Source organism: Arachis hypogaea, chromosome 2 (genome assembly GCF_003086295.3).
Source record: "Arachis hypogaea cultivar Tifrunner chromosome 2, arahy.Tifrunner.gnm2.J5K5, whole genome shotgun sequence".
NCBI lineage: Eukaryota > Viridiplantae > Streptophyta > Magnoliopsida > Fabales > Fabaceae > Arachis > Arachis hypogaea.
Window position 1 is genome coordinate 71873550 of NC_092037.1, and position 16482 is coordinate 71890031.

General features: G+C 39.2%; 1 non-coding gene across 1 annotated transcript; it reads right to left on the reverse strand.

Annotated features, from left to right (window-relative positions):
- Positions 1–320: 320 nt before the first annotated feature.
- On the reverse strand, positions 321–424 carry LOC112764334 (small nucleolar RNA R71). The gene has a single exon (XR_003183120.1). It is a non-coding gene; the product is annotated as a small nucleolar RNA R71 (small nucleolar RNA).
- Between the last annotated feature and the right edge of the window lie 16058 nt (positions 425–16482).

Below are 16482 nucleotides of genomic sequence, written 5' to 3' on the forward strand. Positions count from 1 at the left end.
AGAAGCATCTCAATTCTTGCATTGGAAGAAACAATTTTGAGCTGAAACCTCAATTAGTTGCTCTAATGCAACAGAACTGCAAGTTTTATGGACTTCCATCTGAAGATCCTTACCAGTTTTTAACTGAGTTCTTGCATATTTGTGAGACTGTTAAGACAAATGGAGTAGATCCTGAAGTCTACAGGCTCATGCTTTTCCCTTTTGCTGTAAGAGACAAAGCAAGAACATGGTTGGACTCACAATATAAAGATAGCCTGGACTCCTGGGATAAGCTGGTCACGGCCTTCTTGGATAAATTCTTTTCTCCTCAAAAACTGAGTAAGCTTAGAGTGGATGTTCAGACCTTCAAGCAAAAAGATGGTGAATCCCTCTATGAAGCTTGGGAAAGATACAAGCAGATGACCAAAAAGTGTCCTTCTGACATGTTTTCAGAGTGGACCATATTAGATATATTCTATTATGGTCTATCTGAGTTTTCCAAGATGTCATTGGACCACTCTGCAGGTGGATCCATTCACCTAAAGAAAACACCTGCAGAAGCTCAAGAACTTATTGACATGGTTGCAAATAACCAGTTCATGTACACTTCTAAGAAGAATTCCGTGAATAATGGGAACGCCTCAAAGGAAGGGAGTTCTTGAAATTGATGCTCTGAATGCCATATTGGCTCAAAACAAAGTGTTGACTCAGCAAGTTAACATGATTTCTCAAAGTATGAATGGATGGCAAAATGCATCCAACAATACTAAAGAGGCATCTTCTAAAGAAGAAGCTTATGATCCTGAGAACCCTGCAATGGCAGAGGTAAATTACATGGGTGAACCTTATGGAAACACCTATAATTCATCATGGAGAAATCATCCAAATTTCTCATGGAAGGATCAACAAAGCCTCAACAAGGCTTTAATAATGGTGGAAGAAATAGGCTCAACAATATCAAGCCTTATCCATCATCTTCTCAGCAACAGACAGAGAATTATGAACAGAATATCTCTAACTTAGCAAATTTAGTCTCTGATCTGTCTAAGGCCACTTTAAGTTTCATGAATGAAATAGGATCCTCCATCAAAAATCTGACGGCACAAGTAGGCCAGCTGAGTAAGAAAATCACTGAAACTCCTCCTAGTACTCTCCCAAGCAATACAGAAGAGAATCCAAAAAGAGAGTGCAAGGCCATTGATATAATCAATATGGCCGAATGCAAGGAGGAGGGAGAGGATGCGAATCCCAATGAGAAAGATCTCATGGGACGTCTCTCAAGCAGGAAGGAGTTTCCTATTGAGGATCCAAAGGAATCTGAGGCTCATATAGAGACCATAGAGATTCCATTAAATCTCCTTCTGCCATTCATGAGCTCTGAAGATTATTCTTCCTCTGAAGAGGATGAAGATGTAACTGGAGAGCAAGTTGCTCAATATCTAGGAGCCATCATGAAGCTGAATGCCAAGTTATTTGGTAATGAGACTTGGGAAGGTGAACCTCCCTTGCTCATTAGTGAACTTGATACATGGGTTCAGCAAACTTTACCTCAAAAGAAACAAGATCCTGGGAAATTCTTAATACCCTGTACCATAGGCACCATGACCTTTGAAAAAGCTCTGTGTGACCTAGGGTCAGGCATAAATCTTATGCCACTCTCTGTAATGGAGAAACTGGGGATCATTGAGGTACAGGCTGCCTTATTCTCATTACAATTGGCAAACAAGTCAGTAAGACAAGCTTATGGATTAGTAGAGGACATGTTAGTAAAGGTTAAAGGCCTTTACATTCTTGCTGATTTCATAATCTTAGACACTAGGAAGGAGGAGGATGAATGCATCATCCTTGGAAGACCTTTCCTAGCCACAGCAGAAGCTGTGATAGATGTTAACAAAGGAGAATTAGTCCTTCAATTGAATGGGGACTACCTTGTGTTTAAGGCACACAGCTATCCTTCTGTAACAAGGAAGAGTAAGCATGCAGAGCTTCTCTCAGTACAGAGTCAAACAGAGCCCCCACAGTCAAACTCTAAGTTTGGTGTTGGGAGGCCACAACCAAACTCTAAGTTTGGTGTTGAATCCCCACAACCAAAATCTAAGTTTGGTGTTGGGACTATACAACATTGACTTGATCACCTGTGAGGCTCCATGAGAGCCCACTGTCAAGCTATTGACATTAAAGAAGTGCTTATTGGGAGGCAACCCAATTTTTATTTATCTAATTTTATTTTTATTTTATTGTTCTTTTATGTTTTATTAGGTTTATGATCATGTGGAGTCACGAAAAAAATATTAAAATTAAAAGCAGCAGAAGAAAAATCACACCCTGGAGGAAGGACTTACTGGTGTTTAAACGCCAGTAAGGAATATCTGGCTGGCGTTCAATGCCAGAACAGAGCATGAATCTGGCGTTGAACGCCAGAAACAAGCAACATCCCGGCGTTTAAATGCCAGGAATGCACCCTGAGGAGAGCTGGCGCTGAACACCAAAAACAAGCATGGAACTGGCGTTCAACGCCATAAACATGCTGCACATGGGCGTTGAACGCCCAGAACATGCATCACTTCGGCGTTTAAACGCCAGAATTGCATGGAAAGGCATTTTACGTGCCTAATTGGTGCAGGGATGTAAATCCTTGACACCTCAGGATCTGTGGACCCCACAGGATCATCTTAGGATCCCCACCTACCATATTCTCACCCTACCTCCTAATAATCCTATAACACACTTTCCCCAAAACCCTTCTCCAATCACCTCAATCTCTCTTCCCAATTACCCCCTTCACCACTCACATCCATCCACTCTTCCCCATAAACCCCACCTACCTTCAAAATTCAAAAATTCTTTCCCACCCAAACCCACCCTAAATGGCCGAACCTACTCCCTCTCCTCTCCCTATATAAACCCCTCCATTCTCCTTAATTTTCATACAACACAACCCCTTCTTCTACACCTTGGACGAATATACCTCCCCCTCACTCTCCTCTATATTTTCTCTTCTTCTTCTTCTTTTCTTTCTTCTCTTGCTCTAGGGCGAGCAATATTTTAAGTTTGGTGTGGTAAAAGCATAAGCTTTTTGTTTTTCCATTACCATTGATGGCACCTAAGGCCGGAGAAACCTCTAGAAAAGGGAAAGGGAAAACAAAAGCTTCCACTTCCGAGTCATGGGAGATGGAAAGATTCATCTCCAAATCCCATCAAGACCACTTCTATGATGTTGTGGCCAAGAAGAAGGTGATCCCCGAGGTCCCTTTCAAGCTCAAGAAAAATGAGTATCCGGAAATCCGACATGAGATCCAAAGGAGAGGTTGGGAAGTTCTAACCAACCCCATCCAACAAGTCGAAATCTTAATGGTTCAAGAGTTCTATGCCAATGCATGGATCACTAGGAACCATGATCAAAGTAAGAACCCGAAGCCAAAGAATTATCTTACAATGGTTCGGGGGAAATACTTAGATTTTAGTCCGAAAAATGTGAGGTTGGCGTTTAACTTGCCCATAATGCAAGGAGATGCACGCCCCTACACTAGAAGGGTCAACTTTAATCAAAGGTTGGACCAAGTCCTTATGGACATATGTGTGGAAGGAGCTCAATGGAAAAGAGACTCCAAAGGCAAGCCGGTTCAACTAAGAAGACTGGACCTCAAACCTGTGGCTAGAGGATGGTTGGAATTTATCCAATGCTCCATCATCCCTACTAGCAACCGATCCGAAGTTACTGTGGATCGGGCCATCATGAATTCTACTTTGGCCAAGGCTAGCTTTTTGGTGGACGAAATTGTGATCAACAATAATGGCTCTTTGGCATGTGCCTAAAAACTAACTCAGCACTTTCTTTTCACAACTCCGTTCAACTTAACCAGCAAGTGTACTGGGTCATCCAAGTAATACCTTACGTGAGTAAGGGTCAATCCCACAGAGATTGTTGGTATGAAGCAAGCTATGGTCACCTTGTAAATCTCAGTTAGGCAGATTAAATGGTTATGGGTTTCGAAAATTAATGATAAATAGAAAATAAAAAGAGATAGTAATACTTATGTAAATTAATGGTGGGGATTTCAGATAGGCGTGTGGAGATGCTAGAATCCTCTCGGATCTCTATTTTCTTATTACATTCATCCAATCCTTCTTACTCCTTTCCATGGCAAGCTGTATGTAGGGCACCACCGTTGTCAATGGCTACATCCCATCCTCTCAGTGAAAATGGTCCTATGCTCTGTCACAGCACGGCTAATCATCTGTCGGTTCTCAATCAGGTTGGAATAGAATCCCTTGATTCTTTTGCGTTTGTCATCACGCCCAGCCTTCAGGAGTTTGAAGCTCATCACAGTCATTCAATCCCAGAATCCTACTCGGAATACCATAGACAAGGTTTAGACTTTCCGGATTTTCATGAATGCCGCCATCTATCTAGCTTATACCACGAAGATTCTGTTGGGGAATCTAAGAGATATGCGCTCGGCCTAGAGTAGAATGGAAGTGGTTGTCAATCACGCGCGTTCATAGGTGAGAATGATGATGAGTGTCATGGATCATCACATTCATCAAGTTGAAGTGCAACGTATATCTTGGAATAAGAATAAAAGAGAATTGAATAGAAAGTAATAGTAATTGTATTGAAACTTGAGGTACAGCAGAGCTCCACACCCTTAATCTACGGTGTGTAGAAACTCCACCATTGAAAATACATAAGTGAAAGGTTCAGGCATGGCCGAATGGCCAGCCCCCTGAAACGTGATCAATAGCCTCCTAAGATGAAGAATAAAACAAAACTGAGACCAAAGATGTCTAATACAATAGTAACTTATCCTATTTATACTAGACTAGCTATTAGGGTTTACATGAGTAAGTAATTGATGCATAAATCCACTTTCGGGGCCCACTTGGTGTATGTTTGGGCTGAGCTTGATCTATCCACGAGCTGAGGCTTCTCTTGGAGTTGAACGCCAAGTTATAACGTGTTTTGGGCGTTCAACTCTGGATCATGACGTGTTTCTGGCGTTTAACTCCAGACAGCAGCATGTACTTGGCGTTCAACGCCAAGTTACATCGTCAATTTCCGAATAAAGTATGAACTATTATATATTGCTGGAAAGCTCTGACTGTCTACTTTCCAACGCCGTTGAGAGCGCGCCAATTGGAGTTCTGTAGCTCCAGAAAATCCATTTCGAGTGCAGGGAGGTCAGATTCCAACAGTATCAGCAGTCCTTTTGTCAGCCTTTTTCAGAGTTTTGCTCAAATCCCTCAATTTCAGCCAGAAATTACCTGAAATCACAGAAAAACACAAAATCTCATAGTAAAGTCCAGAAATGTGAATTTAACATAAAAACTAATGAAAACATCCCTAAAAGTAGCTTGAACTTACTAAAACTACCTAAAAACAATGCCAAAAAGCGTATAAATTATCCGCTCATCACAACACCAAACTTAAATTGTTGCTTGTCCCCAAGCAACTGAAAATCAATTAGGATAAAAAGAAGAGAATATACTATAAATTTCAGAATATCAATGAATATTAATTCTAATTAGATGAGCGGGACTTGTAGCTTTTTGCTTCTGAACTGTTTTGGCATCTTACTTTTTCCTTTGAAGTTTAGAATGATTGGCTTCTCTAGGAACTTAGAATTTTGGATAGTGTTATTGACTTTCCTAGTTAAGCATGTTGATTCTTGAACACAGCTACTTTTATGAATCTTGGCCGTGGCCCTAAGCACTTTGTTTTCCAGTATTACCACCGGATACATAAATGCCACAGACACATAACTGGGTGAACCTTTTCAGATTGTGACTCAGCTTTGCTAGAGTCCCCAGTTAGTGGTGTCTAAAGCTCTTAAGCACACTCTTTTTGCTTTGGATCACGACTTTAACCATTCAGTCTCAAGCTTTTCGCTTGGACCTTCATGACACAAGCACATGGTTAGGGACAGCTTGGTTTAGCTGCTTAGGCCTGGATTTTATTTCCTTGGGCCCTCCTATCCATTGATGCTCAAAGCCTTGGATCCTTTTTACCCTTGCCTTTTGGTTTTAAGGGCTATTGGCTTTTTCTGCTTGCTTTTTCTTTTTCTTTCTATTTTTTTCGCCACTTTTTTTTTCGCAAGCTTTTTGCTTTTTTACTGCTTTTTCTTGCTTCAAGAATCAATTTCATGATTTTTCAGATCATCAATAACATTTCTCTTTGTTCATCATTCTTTCAAGAGCCAACAGTTTTAACATTCATAAACAACAAGATAAAAAATATGCACTGTTTAAGCATTCATTCAGAAAACAAAAAGTATTGTCACCACATCAATAAAATTAAATTAAATTCAAGGATAATTTCGAAATTCATGTACTTCTTGTTCTTTTGAATTAAAACATTTTTCATTTAAGAGAGGTGAAGGATTAGTGGAATTATTCATAACTTTAAGGCATAGTTATTGCATACTAATGATCATGAAGTAGAGACACAAAATATAGATAAACACAATATTAAAAACCGAAAACAGAAAGAAATAAAGAACAAGGAATGAATCCACCTTTAGTGGCGTCTTCTTCTTGAAGGACCAACAATGTCCTTAAGCTCTTCTATGTCCCTTCCTTGCCTTTGTTGCTCCTCCCTCATTGCTCTTTGATCTTCTCTTATTTCTTGGAGAATGATGGAGTGCTCATGATGTTCCACCCTTAATTGTTCCACATTGTGGCTCAAATCTTCTAAGGAGGTGTTGAGTTGCTCCCAATAGTTGTTAGGAGGAAAGTGCATCCCTTGAGGCATCTCAGAGATTTGTTGATGATGAGCTTCCTCATGCATCTCTTGAGAACCGTGAATGGTCTCTCTTGCTTGCTCCATCCTCTTCTTGGTGATGGGCTTATCCTCTTCAATGGGGATATCTCCTTCTATGATAACTCCAGCTGAGTAACACAGATGGCAAATAAGGTGAGGAAAAGCTAGCCTTGCCATGGTGGAGGACTTGTCGGCTATTTTGTAGAGTTCATTGGAGATGACCTCATGAACTTCTACTTCCTCTCCAATCATGATGCTATGAATCATGATGGCCCGATCCACAGTAACTTCAGATCGGTTTCTAGTAGGAATGATGGAGCGTTGAATGAACTCCAACCATCCTCTAGCCACAGGCTTGAGGTCCAGCCTTCTTAGTTGAACTGGCTTGCCTTTGGAGTCTATTCTCCATTGAGCTCCTTCCACACATATGTCCATTAGGACTTGGTCCAACCTTTGATTAAAGTTGACCCTTCTAGTGTAGAGGCGTTCATCTTCTTGCATCATGGGCAAGTGAAACGCCAACCTCACATTTTCCGGACTAAAATCTAAGTATTTCCCCCGAACCATTGTGAGATAATTCTTTGGATTTGGGTTCATACTTTGATCATGGTTCCTAGTGATCCATGCATTGGCATAGAACTCTTGAACCATTAAGATTCTGACTTGTTGCATGGGGTTGGTTAAGACTTCCCAACCTCTTCTTCGGATCTCATGTCGGATCTCCGGATACTCATTTTTCTTGAGCTTGAAAGGGACCTCAGGGATCACCTTCTTCTTTGCCACAACATCATAGAAGTGGTCTTGATGGCTCTTGGAGATGAATCTTTCCATCTCCCATGACTCGGAGGTGGAAGCTTTTGTCTTCCCTTTTCCTTTTCTAGAGGATTCTCCGGCCTTAGGTGCCATTGATGGTAGTGGAAAACAAAAAAGATTGTGCTTTGACCACACCAAACTTAAAATATTGCTCGTCCTCGAGCAATAAAAGAAAGAAGAGAAGAAGAAGAAGAAGAAGAAGAAGAAGAAGAAGAAGAAGAAGAAGAAGAAGAAGAAGAAGAAGAAGAAGAAGAAGAAGAAGAAGAAGAGAATATGGTAGAGAGGAAGAGATGTAGGTTCGACCTTGGTGAAGAAGAAGGGGTTGTGTTCTGTGAAAATGAAGTAGAATGGAAGGGTATATATAGGGAGAGGGGGGAGTGTATGTTCGGCCATTTAGGGTGGGAATGGGTGGGAAAATGGTTTTGAATTTTGGAAGGTAGGTGGGGTTTATGGGGAAGAGTGGATGGATGTGAGTGGTGAAGGGGGTGATTGGGAAGAGGAATTGAGGTGATTGGTGAAGAGTGTTGGGAAGTGTGACATGGGAAATACAAATCACAAAAATAGGATTAGGAGGTAAGGTGGGAATATAGTAGGTGGGGATCCTGTGGGGTCCACAGATCCTGAGGTGATCCTGTGGGGTCCACAGATCCTGAGGTGTCAAGGAATTCCATCCCTGCACCAAATAGGCATGTAAAATGCCTTTGCACACCATTCTGGCGTTTAAACGCCCATTGGTGCACGTTCTAGGCGTTCAACGCCCATGTAAAGCATGTTTCTGGCGTTGAACGCCAGTTTCATGCTTGTTACTGGCGTTCAGTGCCAGCTTTTCTTCTCTAGGCACATTCCTGGCGTTCAGCGCCAGAATGTTGCTTGTTTCTGGCGTTCAGCGCCAGAATGACACTCTGTTTTGGCGTTGAACGCCAGCCTGTGCGTCCTCCAGGGTGTGATTTTTTTCTTCTGCTGTTTTTGATTCTGTTTTTAATTTTTATGATTTTTTCGTGACTCCTCATGATCATGTACCTAATAAAACACAAAATAACAATAAAATAAAAATTAGATAAATAAAATTGGGTTGCCTCCCAACAAGCGCTTCTTTAATGTCAATAGCTTGACAGTGGCTCTCATGGAGCCACAAAGGTGATCAGGTCAATGTTGTATAGTCCCAACACCAAACTTAGAGTTTGGATATGGGATCTTAACACCAAACTTAGAGTTTGGTTGTGGCCTCACAACACCAAACTTAGAGTTTGACTGTGGGGGCTCTTCTTGACTCTGAACTGAGAGAAGCTCTTCATGCTTACTCTCTTTTGTCACAGAGGGGTGGCCTTGTGCCTTAAACACAAGGTAGTCCCCATTCAATTGAAGGACTAATTCTCCTCTGTTGACATCTATCACAGCTTCTGCTGTGGCTAGGAAAGGTCTTCCAAGGATGATGCATTCATCCTCTTCCTTCCTAGTGTCTAAGATTATGAAATCAGCAGGGATGTAAAGGCCTTCAACCTTTACTAACACATCCTCCACTATTCCATAAGCTTGTCTCAATGACTTGTCTGCCAATTGTAATGAGAACAAGGCAGGTTGTACCTCAATGATCCCCAGCTTCTCCATTACAGAGAGTGGCATAAGATTTATCCCTGACCCCAGATCACATAGAGCCTTTTCAAAGGTCATGGTGCCTATGGTACAAGGTATTAAGAACTTGCTAGGATCTTGTTTCTTTTGAGGTAGAGTTTGCTGAATCCAGGTATCTAGGTCATTAATGAGCAAGGGAGGTTCACTTTCCCAAGTCTCATTACCAAACAACTTGGCATTCAGCTTCATGATAGCTCCTAAATATTGAGCAACTTGCTCTTCAGTCACATCTTCATCCTCTTCAGAGGAAGAATAGTCTTCAGAGCTCATGAATGGCAGAAGGAGATTTAATGGAATCTCTATGGTCTCTATATGAGCCTCAGATTCCTTTGGATCCTTGATAGGAAACTCCTTCTTGCTTGAGGGACGTCCCAGGAGGTCATTCTCACTAGGATTTTCGTCCTCCTCCTCCCTTGTGCATTCGGTCACATTGATCACATCAATGGCCTTGCACTCTCCTTTTGGATTCTCTTCTGTATTGCTTGGGAGAATACTGGGAGGAGTTTCAATGACTTTCTTACTCAGCTGGCCCACTTGTGCCTCCAGATTTCTGATGGAGGATCTTGTTTCATTCATGAAACTGAAAGTGGCCTTTGACAGATCAGAGACTATATTGGCTAAATTAGAAGTGTTTTGTTCATAATTCTCTGTCTGTTGCTGAGAAGATGATGGATATGGCTTGCTTTTGCTCAGCCTATTGCGTCCACCATTGTTAAAGCCTTGTTGAGGCTTTTGTTGATCCTTCCATGAGAAATTTGGATGATTTCTCCATGATGAGTTATAGGTGTTTCCATAAGGTTCACCCATGTAATTAACCTCTGCCATGGCAGGGTTCTCAGGATCATAAGCTTCTTCAGAAGCTGCCTCTTTAGTACTATTGGATGCATGTTACCATCCATTCAGACTTTGAGAGATCATGTTGACCTGCTGAGTCAACACTTTGTTCTGAGCCAATATGGCATTCAGAGCATCAATTTCAAGAACTCCTTTCTTCTGAGGTATCCCATTATTCACGGAATTCCTCTCAGAGGTGTACATAAATTGGTTGTTTGCAACCATGTCAATGAGGTCTTGAGCCTCTTCAGGTGTTTTCTTTAGGTGAATAGATCCACCTGCAGAATGGTCCAATGACATTTTCGAAAATTCAGATAGACCATAATAGAATATATCTAATATGGTCCATTCTGAAAACATGTCAGATGGACTCCTTTTGGTCAGCTGCTTGTATCTTTCCCAAGCTTCATAGAGGGATTCACCATCTTTTTGTTTGAAGGTTTGAACATCACTCTCAGCTTGCTCAAATTTTGAGAAGGAAAGAATTTATCCAAGAAGGCAGTGACCAGCTTATCCCAGGAGTCCAGGCTATCTTTGGGTTGTGAATCCAACCATATTCTAGCTCTATCTCTCACATCAAAAGGGAAAAGCATGAGTCTGTAGACTTCAGGATCAACTCCATTCGTCTTTACAGTCTCACAGATCTGCAAGAACTCAGTTAAAAACTGGTAAGGATCTTCAGATGGAAGTCCATAAAACTTGCAGTTTTGTTGCATTAAGGCAACTAGCTGAGGTTTCAGCTCAAAGTTGTTGGCTCCAATGGCAGGAATGGAGATGCTTCTTCTATCAAACTTGGACGTTGGCTTTGTGAAGTCACCAAGTATTCTCCTTGCATTATTATTATTTTCGGCTGCCATCTCCTTCTCTTGTTCGAAATTTTCTGAAAGGTTGTTTCTGGATTGTTGTAATTTAGCTTCTCTTAATTTTCTCTTCAGAGTCCTTTCAGGTTCTGGATCAATTTCAACAAGAGTGCCTTTATCCTTGTTCCTGCTCATATGAAAGAGAAGAAAACAAGAAAAGAAAGAGGAATCCTCTATGTCACAGTATAGAGATTCCTTTATGTTAGTAGAAAAAGAAAAGAGGGAAGAAAGTAGAAGAGGGGATTCGGATATTAGGTGGAGAGGGGTGAAGAGAAGTGTTAGTAATTAAATAATTAAATAGAATAAGAATAGAGAGGGAGAATTTCGAAAACAATTTTGAAAAAGAGGTTAGTAATTTTCGAAAATTGGAGATAAGATAAGATTAAAATTAAAATTTAAAACAAAAGAATTTTTGAAAAAGAGATGAGATATTTTCGAAAATTAGAGAGGGAAAAGTAGTTAGTTGGTTTTGAAAAAGATATGAAACAAACAAGAAGTCAAAGAGTTAGTTGAAAAAGATATTAAAATCAAATTTTGAAAAGATAAGAAGATAAGAAGTTAGATAAGATATTTTGAAATCAAATTTTGAAAAAGATAAGATAAAAGATAAAAAGATCTAATTTTTAAAATGACTTAACTAACAAGAAACTACAAGGTAAGATTCTAGAACTTAAAGATTGAACCTTTCTTAGCAAGAAAGTAACAAACTTCAAATTTTTGAACCAATCACATTAATTGTTAGCTAATTTTCGAAAATTTGATGTAAAAGACAAGAAAAATATTTTGAAAAATATTTAAAAAAATTTCGAAAATTAATAAGAAAAAAGGAAAAGATTTATTTTTTGAAAAAGTCTTGAAAAGATAAGATTTTTAAAATTGAAAATTTGACTTGACTTGTAAGAAACAACTAATTTTTAAAATTTTTGACTAAGTCAACTCAAATTTTCGAAAATTAGGAGATAAAAAAGGAAAAGATATATTTTTTTTATGAGAGAGAAAAACATAAAAATGACCCAAAACATGAAAATTTTGGATCAAAACACAAGATACATGCAAGAACACTATGAATGTTAAGATGAACACCAAGAATACTTTGAAGATCATGATGAACATCAAGAACATAATTTTGAAAAATTTTTGATGCAAAGAAAACATGCAAGACACCAAACTTAGAAATTTTTAATGCTTGGAAAATATGAATGCAAAAATGCACATGAAAAACAACAAAAGACACAAAACAAGAAATCATCAAGATCAAACAAGAAGACTTACCAAGAACAACTTGAAGATCATGAAGAACACCATGAATGCATGAATTTTCGAAAAATGCAAGAAAACTTTTTAAAGCATGCAATTGACACCAAACTTAAAAATTAACACAATACTCAAACAAGAAACACAAAATATTTTTGATTTTTATGATTTTCTAATTTTTTTTGTATTTTTATTTTAATTTTTTCGAAAAACATGGTTAGAAAAACGAAAAAGAAAAGAAAAATTTTGAAAAAGATTTTTGAAAAGAAAATTACCTAATCTGAGCAACAAGATGAACCGTCAGTTGTCCATACTCGAACAATCCCCGGCAACGGCGCCAAAAACTTGGTGGACGAAACTGTGATCAACAATAATGGCTCTTTGGCATGTGCCTAAAAACTAACTCAGCACTTTCTTTTCACAACTCCGTTCAACTTAACCAGCAAGTGTACTGGGTCATCCAAGTAATACCTTACGTGAGTAAGGGTCGATCCCACAGAGATTGTTGGTATGAAGCAAGCTATGGTCACCTTGTAAATCTCAGTTAGGCAGATTAAATGGTTATGGGTTTCGAAAATTAATGATAAATAGAAAATAAAAAGGGATAGTAATACTTATGTAAATTAATGGTGGGGATTTCAGATAGGCGTGTAGAGATGCTAGAATCCTCTCGGATCTCTATTTTCTTATTACATTCATCCAATCCTTCTTACTCCTTTCCATGGCAAGCTGTATGTAGGGCATCACCGTTGTTAATGGCTACATCCCATCCTCTCAGTGAAAATGGTCCTATGCTCTGTCATAGCACGGCTAATCATCTGTCGGTTCTCAATCAGGTTGGAATAGAATCCCTTGATTCTTTTGCGTTTGTCATCACACCCAGCCTTCAGGAGTTTGAAGCTCGTCACAGTCATTCAATCCCAGAATCCTACTCGGAATACCATAGACAAGGTTTAGACTTTCCGGATCCTCATGAATGCCGCCATCTATCTAGCTTATACCACGAAGATTCTGTTGGGGAATCTAAGAGATATGCGCCCGGCCTAGAGTAGAACGGAAGTGGTTGTCAATCACGCGCGTTCATAGGTTAGAATGATGATGAGTGTCACGGATCATCACATTCATCAAGTTGAAGTGCAACGTATATCTTGGAATAAGAATAAAAGAGAATTGAATAGAAAGTAATAGTAATTGTATTGAAACTTGAGGTACAGCAGAGCTCCACACCCTTAATCTATGGTGTGTAGAAACTCCACCGTTGAAAATACATAAGTGAAAGGTTCAGGCATGGCCGAATGGCCAGCCCCCTGAAACGTGATCAATAGCCTCCTAAGATGAAGAATAAAACAAAACTGAGACCAAAGATGTCTAATACAATAGTAACTTATCCTATTTATACTAGACTAGCTATTAGGGTTTACATGAGTAAGTAATTGATGCATAAATCCACTTTCGAGGCCCACTTGGTGTATGTTTGGGCTGAGCTTGATCTATCCACGAGCTGAGGCTTCTCTTGGAGTTGAACGCCAAGTTATAACGTGTTTTGGGCGTTCAACTCTGGATCATGACGTGTTTCTGGCATTTAACTCCAGACAGCAGCATGTACTTGGCGTTCAACTCCAAGTTACGTCGTCAATTTCCGAATAAAGTATGGACTATTATATATTTCTGGAAAGCTCTGAATGTCTAATTTAAAACGCCGTTGAGAGCGTGCCAATTGGAGGTCTGTAGCTCCAGAAAATCCATTTCGAGTGCAGGGAGGTCAGATTCCAACAGCATCAGCAGTCCTTTTGTCAGCCTTTTTCAGAGTTTTGCTCAAATCCCTCAATTTCAGCTAGAAATTACCTGAAATCACAGAAAAACACACAAACTCATAGTAAAGTCCAGAAATGTGAATTTAACATAAAAACTAATGAAAACATCCCTAAAAGTAGCTTGAACTTACTAAAAACTACCTAAAAACAATGCCAAAAAGCGTATAAATTATCCGCTCATCACTTTTTCTCATCTTATTTGCCATCTATGTTACTCAACTGGAGTTATCATAGAAGGAGACATCCTCATTGAGGAGGACAAGCCCATCACTAAGAAAAGGATGGAGCAAACAAGAGAGCCCACTCATGGAATCCAAGAGACGCATGAGGAGGCTCATCACCAAGAAATCCCGGAGATGCCTCAAGGGATGCACTTTCCGCCCAACAACTATTGGGAACAACTCAAAACTTCCTTAGAAGATTTGAGTTACAATGTGGATCAATTATGGGTGGAACATCAAGAGCACTCCATCATTCTCCATGAAATTAGAGAAGATCAAAGAGCAAATAGGGAGGAGCAACAAAGGCAAGGAAGGACATAGAAGAGCTTAAGGACATTATTGGTCCTTCAAGAAGAAGACGCCACTAAAGTGGATTCATTCCTTGTTCTTATTTTTTCTGTTTTTTTTTCATTTTTTATCTATGTTTTATGTCTCTACTTCATGATCATTAGTATGTAGTAACTATTTCTTAAAGCTATGAATAAATTCAATAAATCCTTTACCTCTCTTAAATGAAAAATGTTTTTAATCTAAAAGAACAAGAAGTACATAAAATTCGAAAATTGTCCTTGAATTTAGTTTAATTATATTGATGTGGTGACAATACTTTTTGTTTTCTGAATGAATGCTTAAACAGTGCATTTTTTTATCTTGTTGTTTATGAATGTTAAAATTCTTGGCTCTTGAAAGAATGATGAACAAAGAGAAATGTTATTGATAATCTGAAAAATCATGAAATTGATTCTTGAAGCAAGAAAAAGCAGTGAAAAAGCAAAAGCTTGAAAAAAAATTGGCAAAAAAATAATAAGAAAAAGCAAGTAGAAAAAGCCAATAGCCCTTAAAACCAAAAGGCAAGGGTAAAAAGGATCCAAGGCTTTGAGCATCAATGGATAGGAGGGCCCAAGGAAATAAATCCAGGCCTAAGCGGCTAAATCAAGCTGTCCCTAACCATGTGCTTGTGGCATGCAGGTCCAAGTGAAAAGCTTGAGACTGAGTGGTTAAAGTCATGATCCAAAGCAAAAAGAGTATGCTTAAGAGCTCTGGACACCTCTAACTGGGGACTCTAGCAAAGCTGAGTCACAATCTGAAAAGGTTCACCTAGTCATGTGTCTGTGGCATTTATGTATCCGGTGGTAATACTGGAAAACAAAGTGCTTAGGGCCACAGCCAAGACTCATAAAAGTAGCTGTGTTCAAGAATCAACATACTTAACTAGGAGAATCAATAACACTATTCGAAATTCTAAGTTCCTAGAGAAGCCAATCATTCTAAACTTCAAAGGAAAAAGTGAGATGCCAAAACTATTCAGAAGCAAAAAGCTACAAGTCCCGCTCATCTAATTAGAACTAATATTCATTGATATTTTGGGATTTATAGTATATTCTCTTGTTTTTATCCTAATTGATTTTCAGTTGCTTGGGGACAAGCAACAATTTAAGTTTGGTGTTATGATGAGCGGATAATTTATACGCTTTTTGACATTGTTTTTAGGTAGTTTTTAGTATGATCTAGTTACTTTTAGGGATGTTTTCATTAGTTTTTATGATAAATTCACATTTCTGGACTTTACTATGAGTTTGTGTGTTTTTCTGTGATTTCAAGTATTTTCTGGCTGAAATTGAGGGACCTGAGCATAACTCTGATAGGAGGCTGACAAAGGACTGTTGATGCTGTTGGAATCTGACCTCCCTGCACTCGAAATGGATTTTTTGGAGCTACAGGACTCCAATTGGCGCGCTCTCAATGGCGTTGGAAAGTAGACATCTAAAGCTTTCCAGAAATATATAATAATCCATAATTTATTCACAATTAGATGACGTAAACAGGCGCGCAACGCCAGTTCCATGCTGTATTCTGGAGTCAAACGCCAGAAAAACATCACGAACCAGAGTTGAACGCCCAAAACACGTTACAACTTGGCGTTCAACTCCAAGAGAAGCCTCAGCTCGTGGATAGATCAAGCTCAACCCAAGCACACACCAAGTGGGCCCTGGAAGTGGATTTATGCATCAATTACTTACTTCTGTAAACCCTAGTAGCTAGTTTAGTATAAATAAGACATTTTACTATTATACTAGTTGTCTTTCGACCACGTTACATCTTGGGTCTCAGTTTTATTTTATTATTCATCTTAGGAGACTATTGATCACGTTTTGGGGGCTGGCCATTTGGCCATGCCTGAACCTTCATCACTTATGTATTTTCAACAGTGGAGTTTCTGCACACCATAGATTAAGGGTGTGGAGCTCTGCTGTACCTCAAGTTTCAATGCAATTACTACTATTTTCTATTCAATTCGACTTATTCCTATTCTA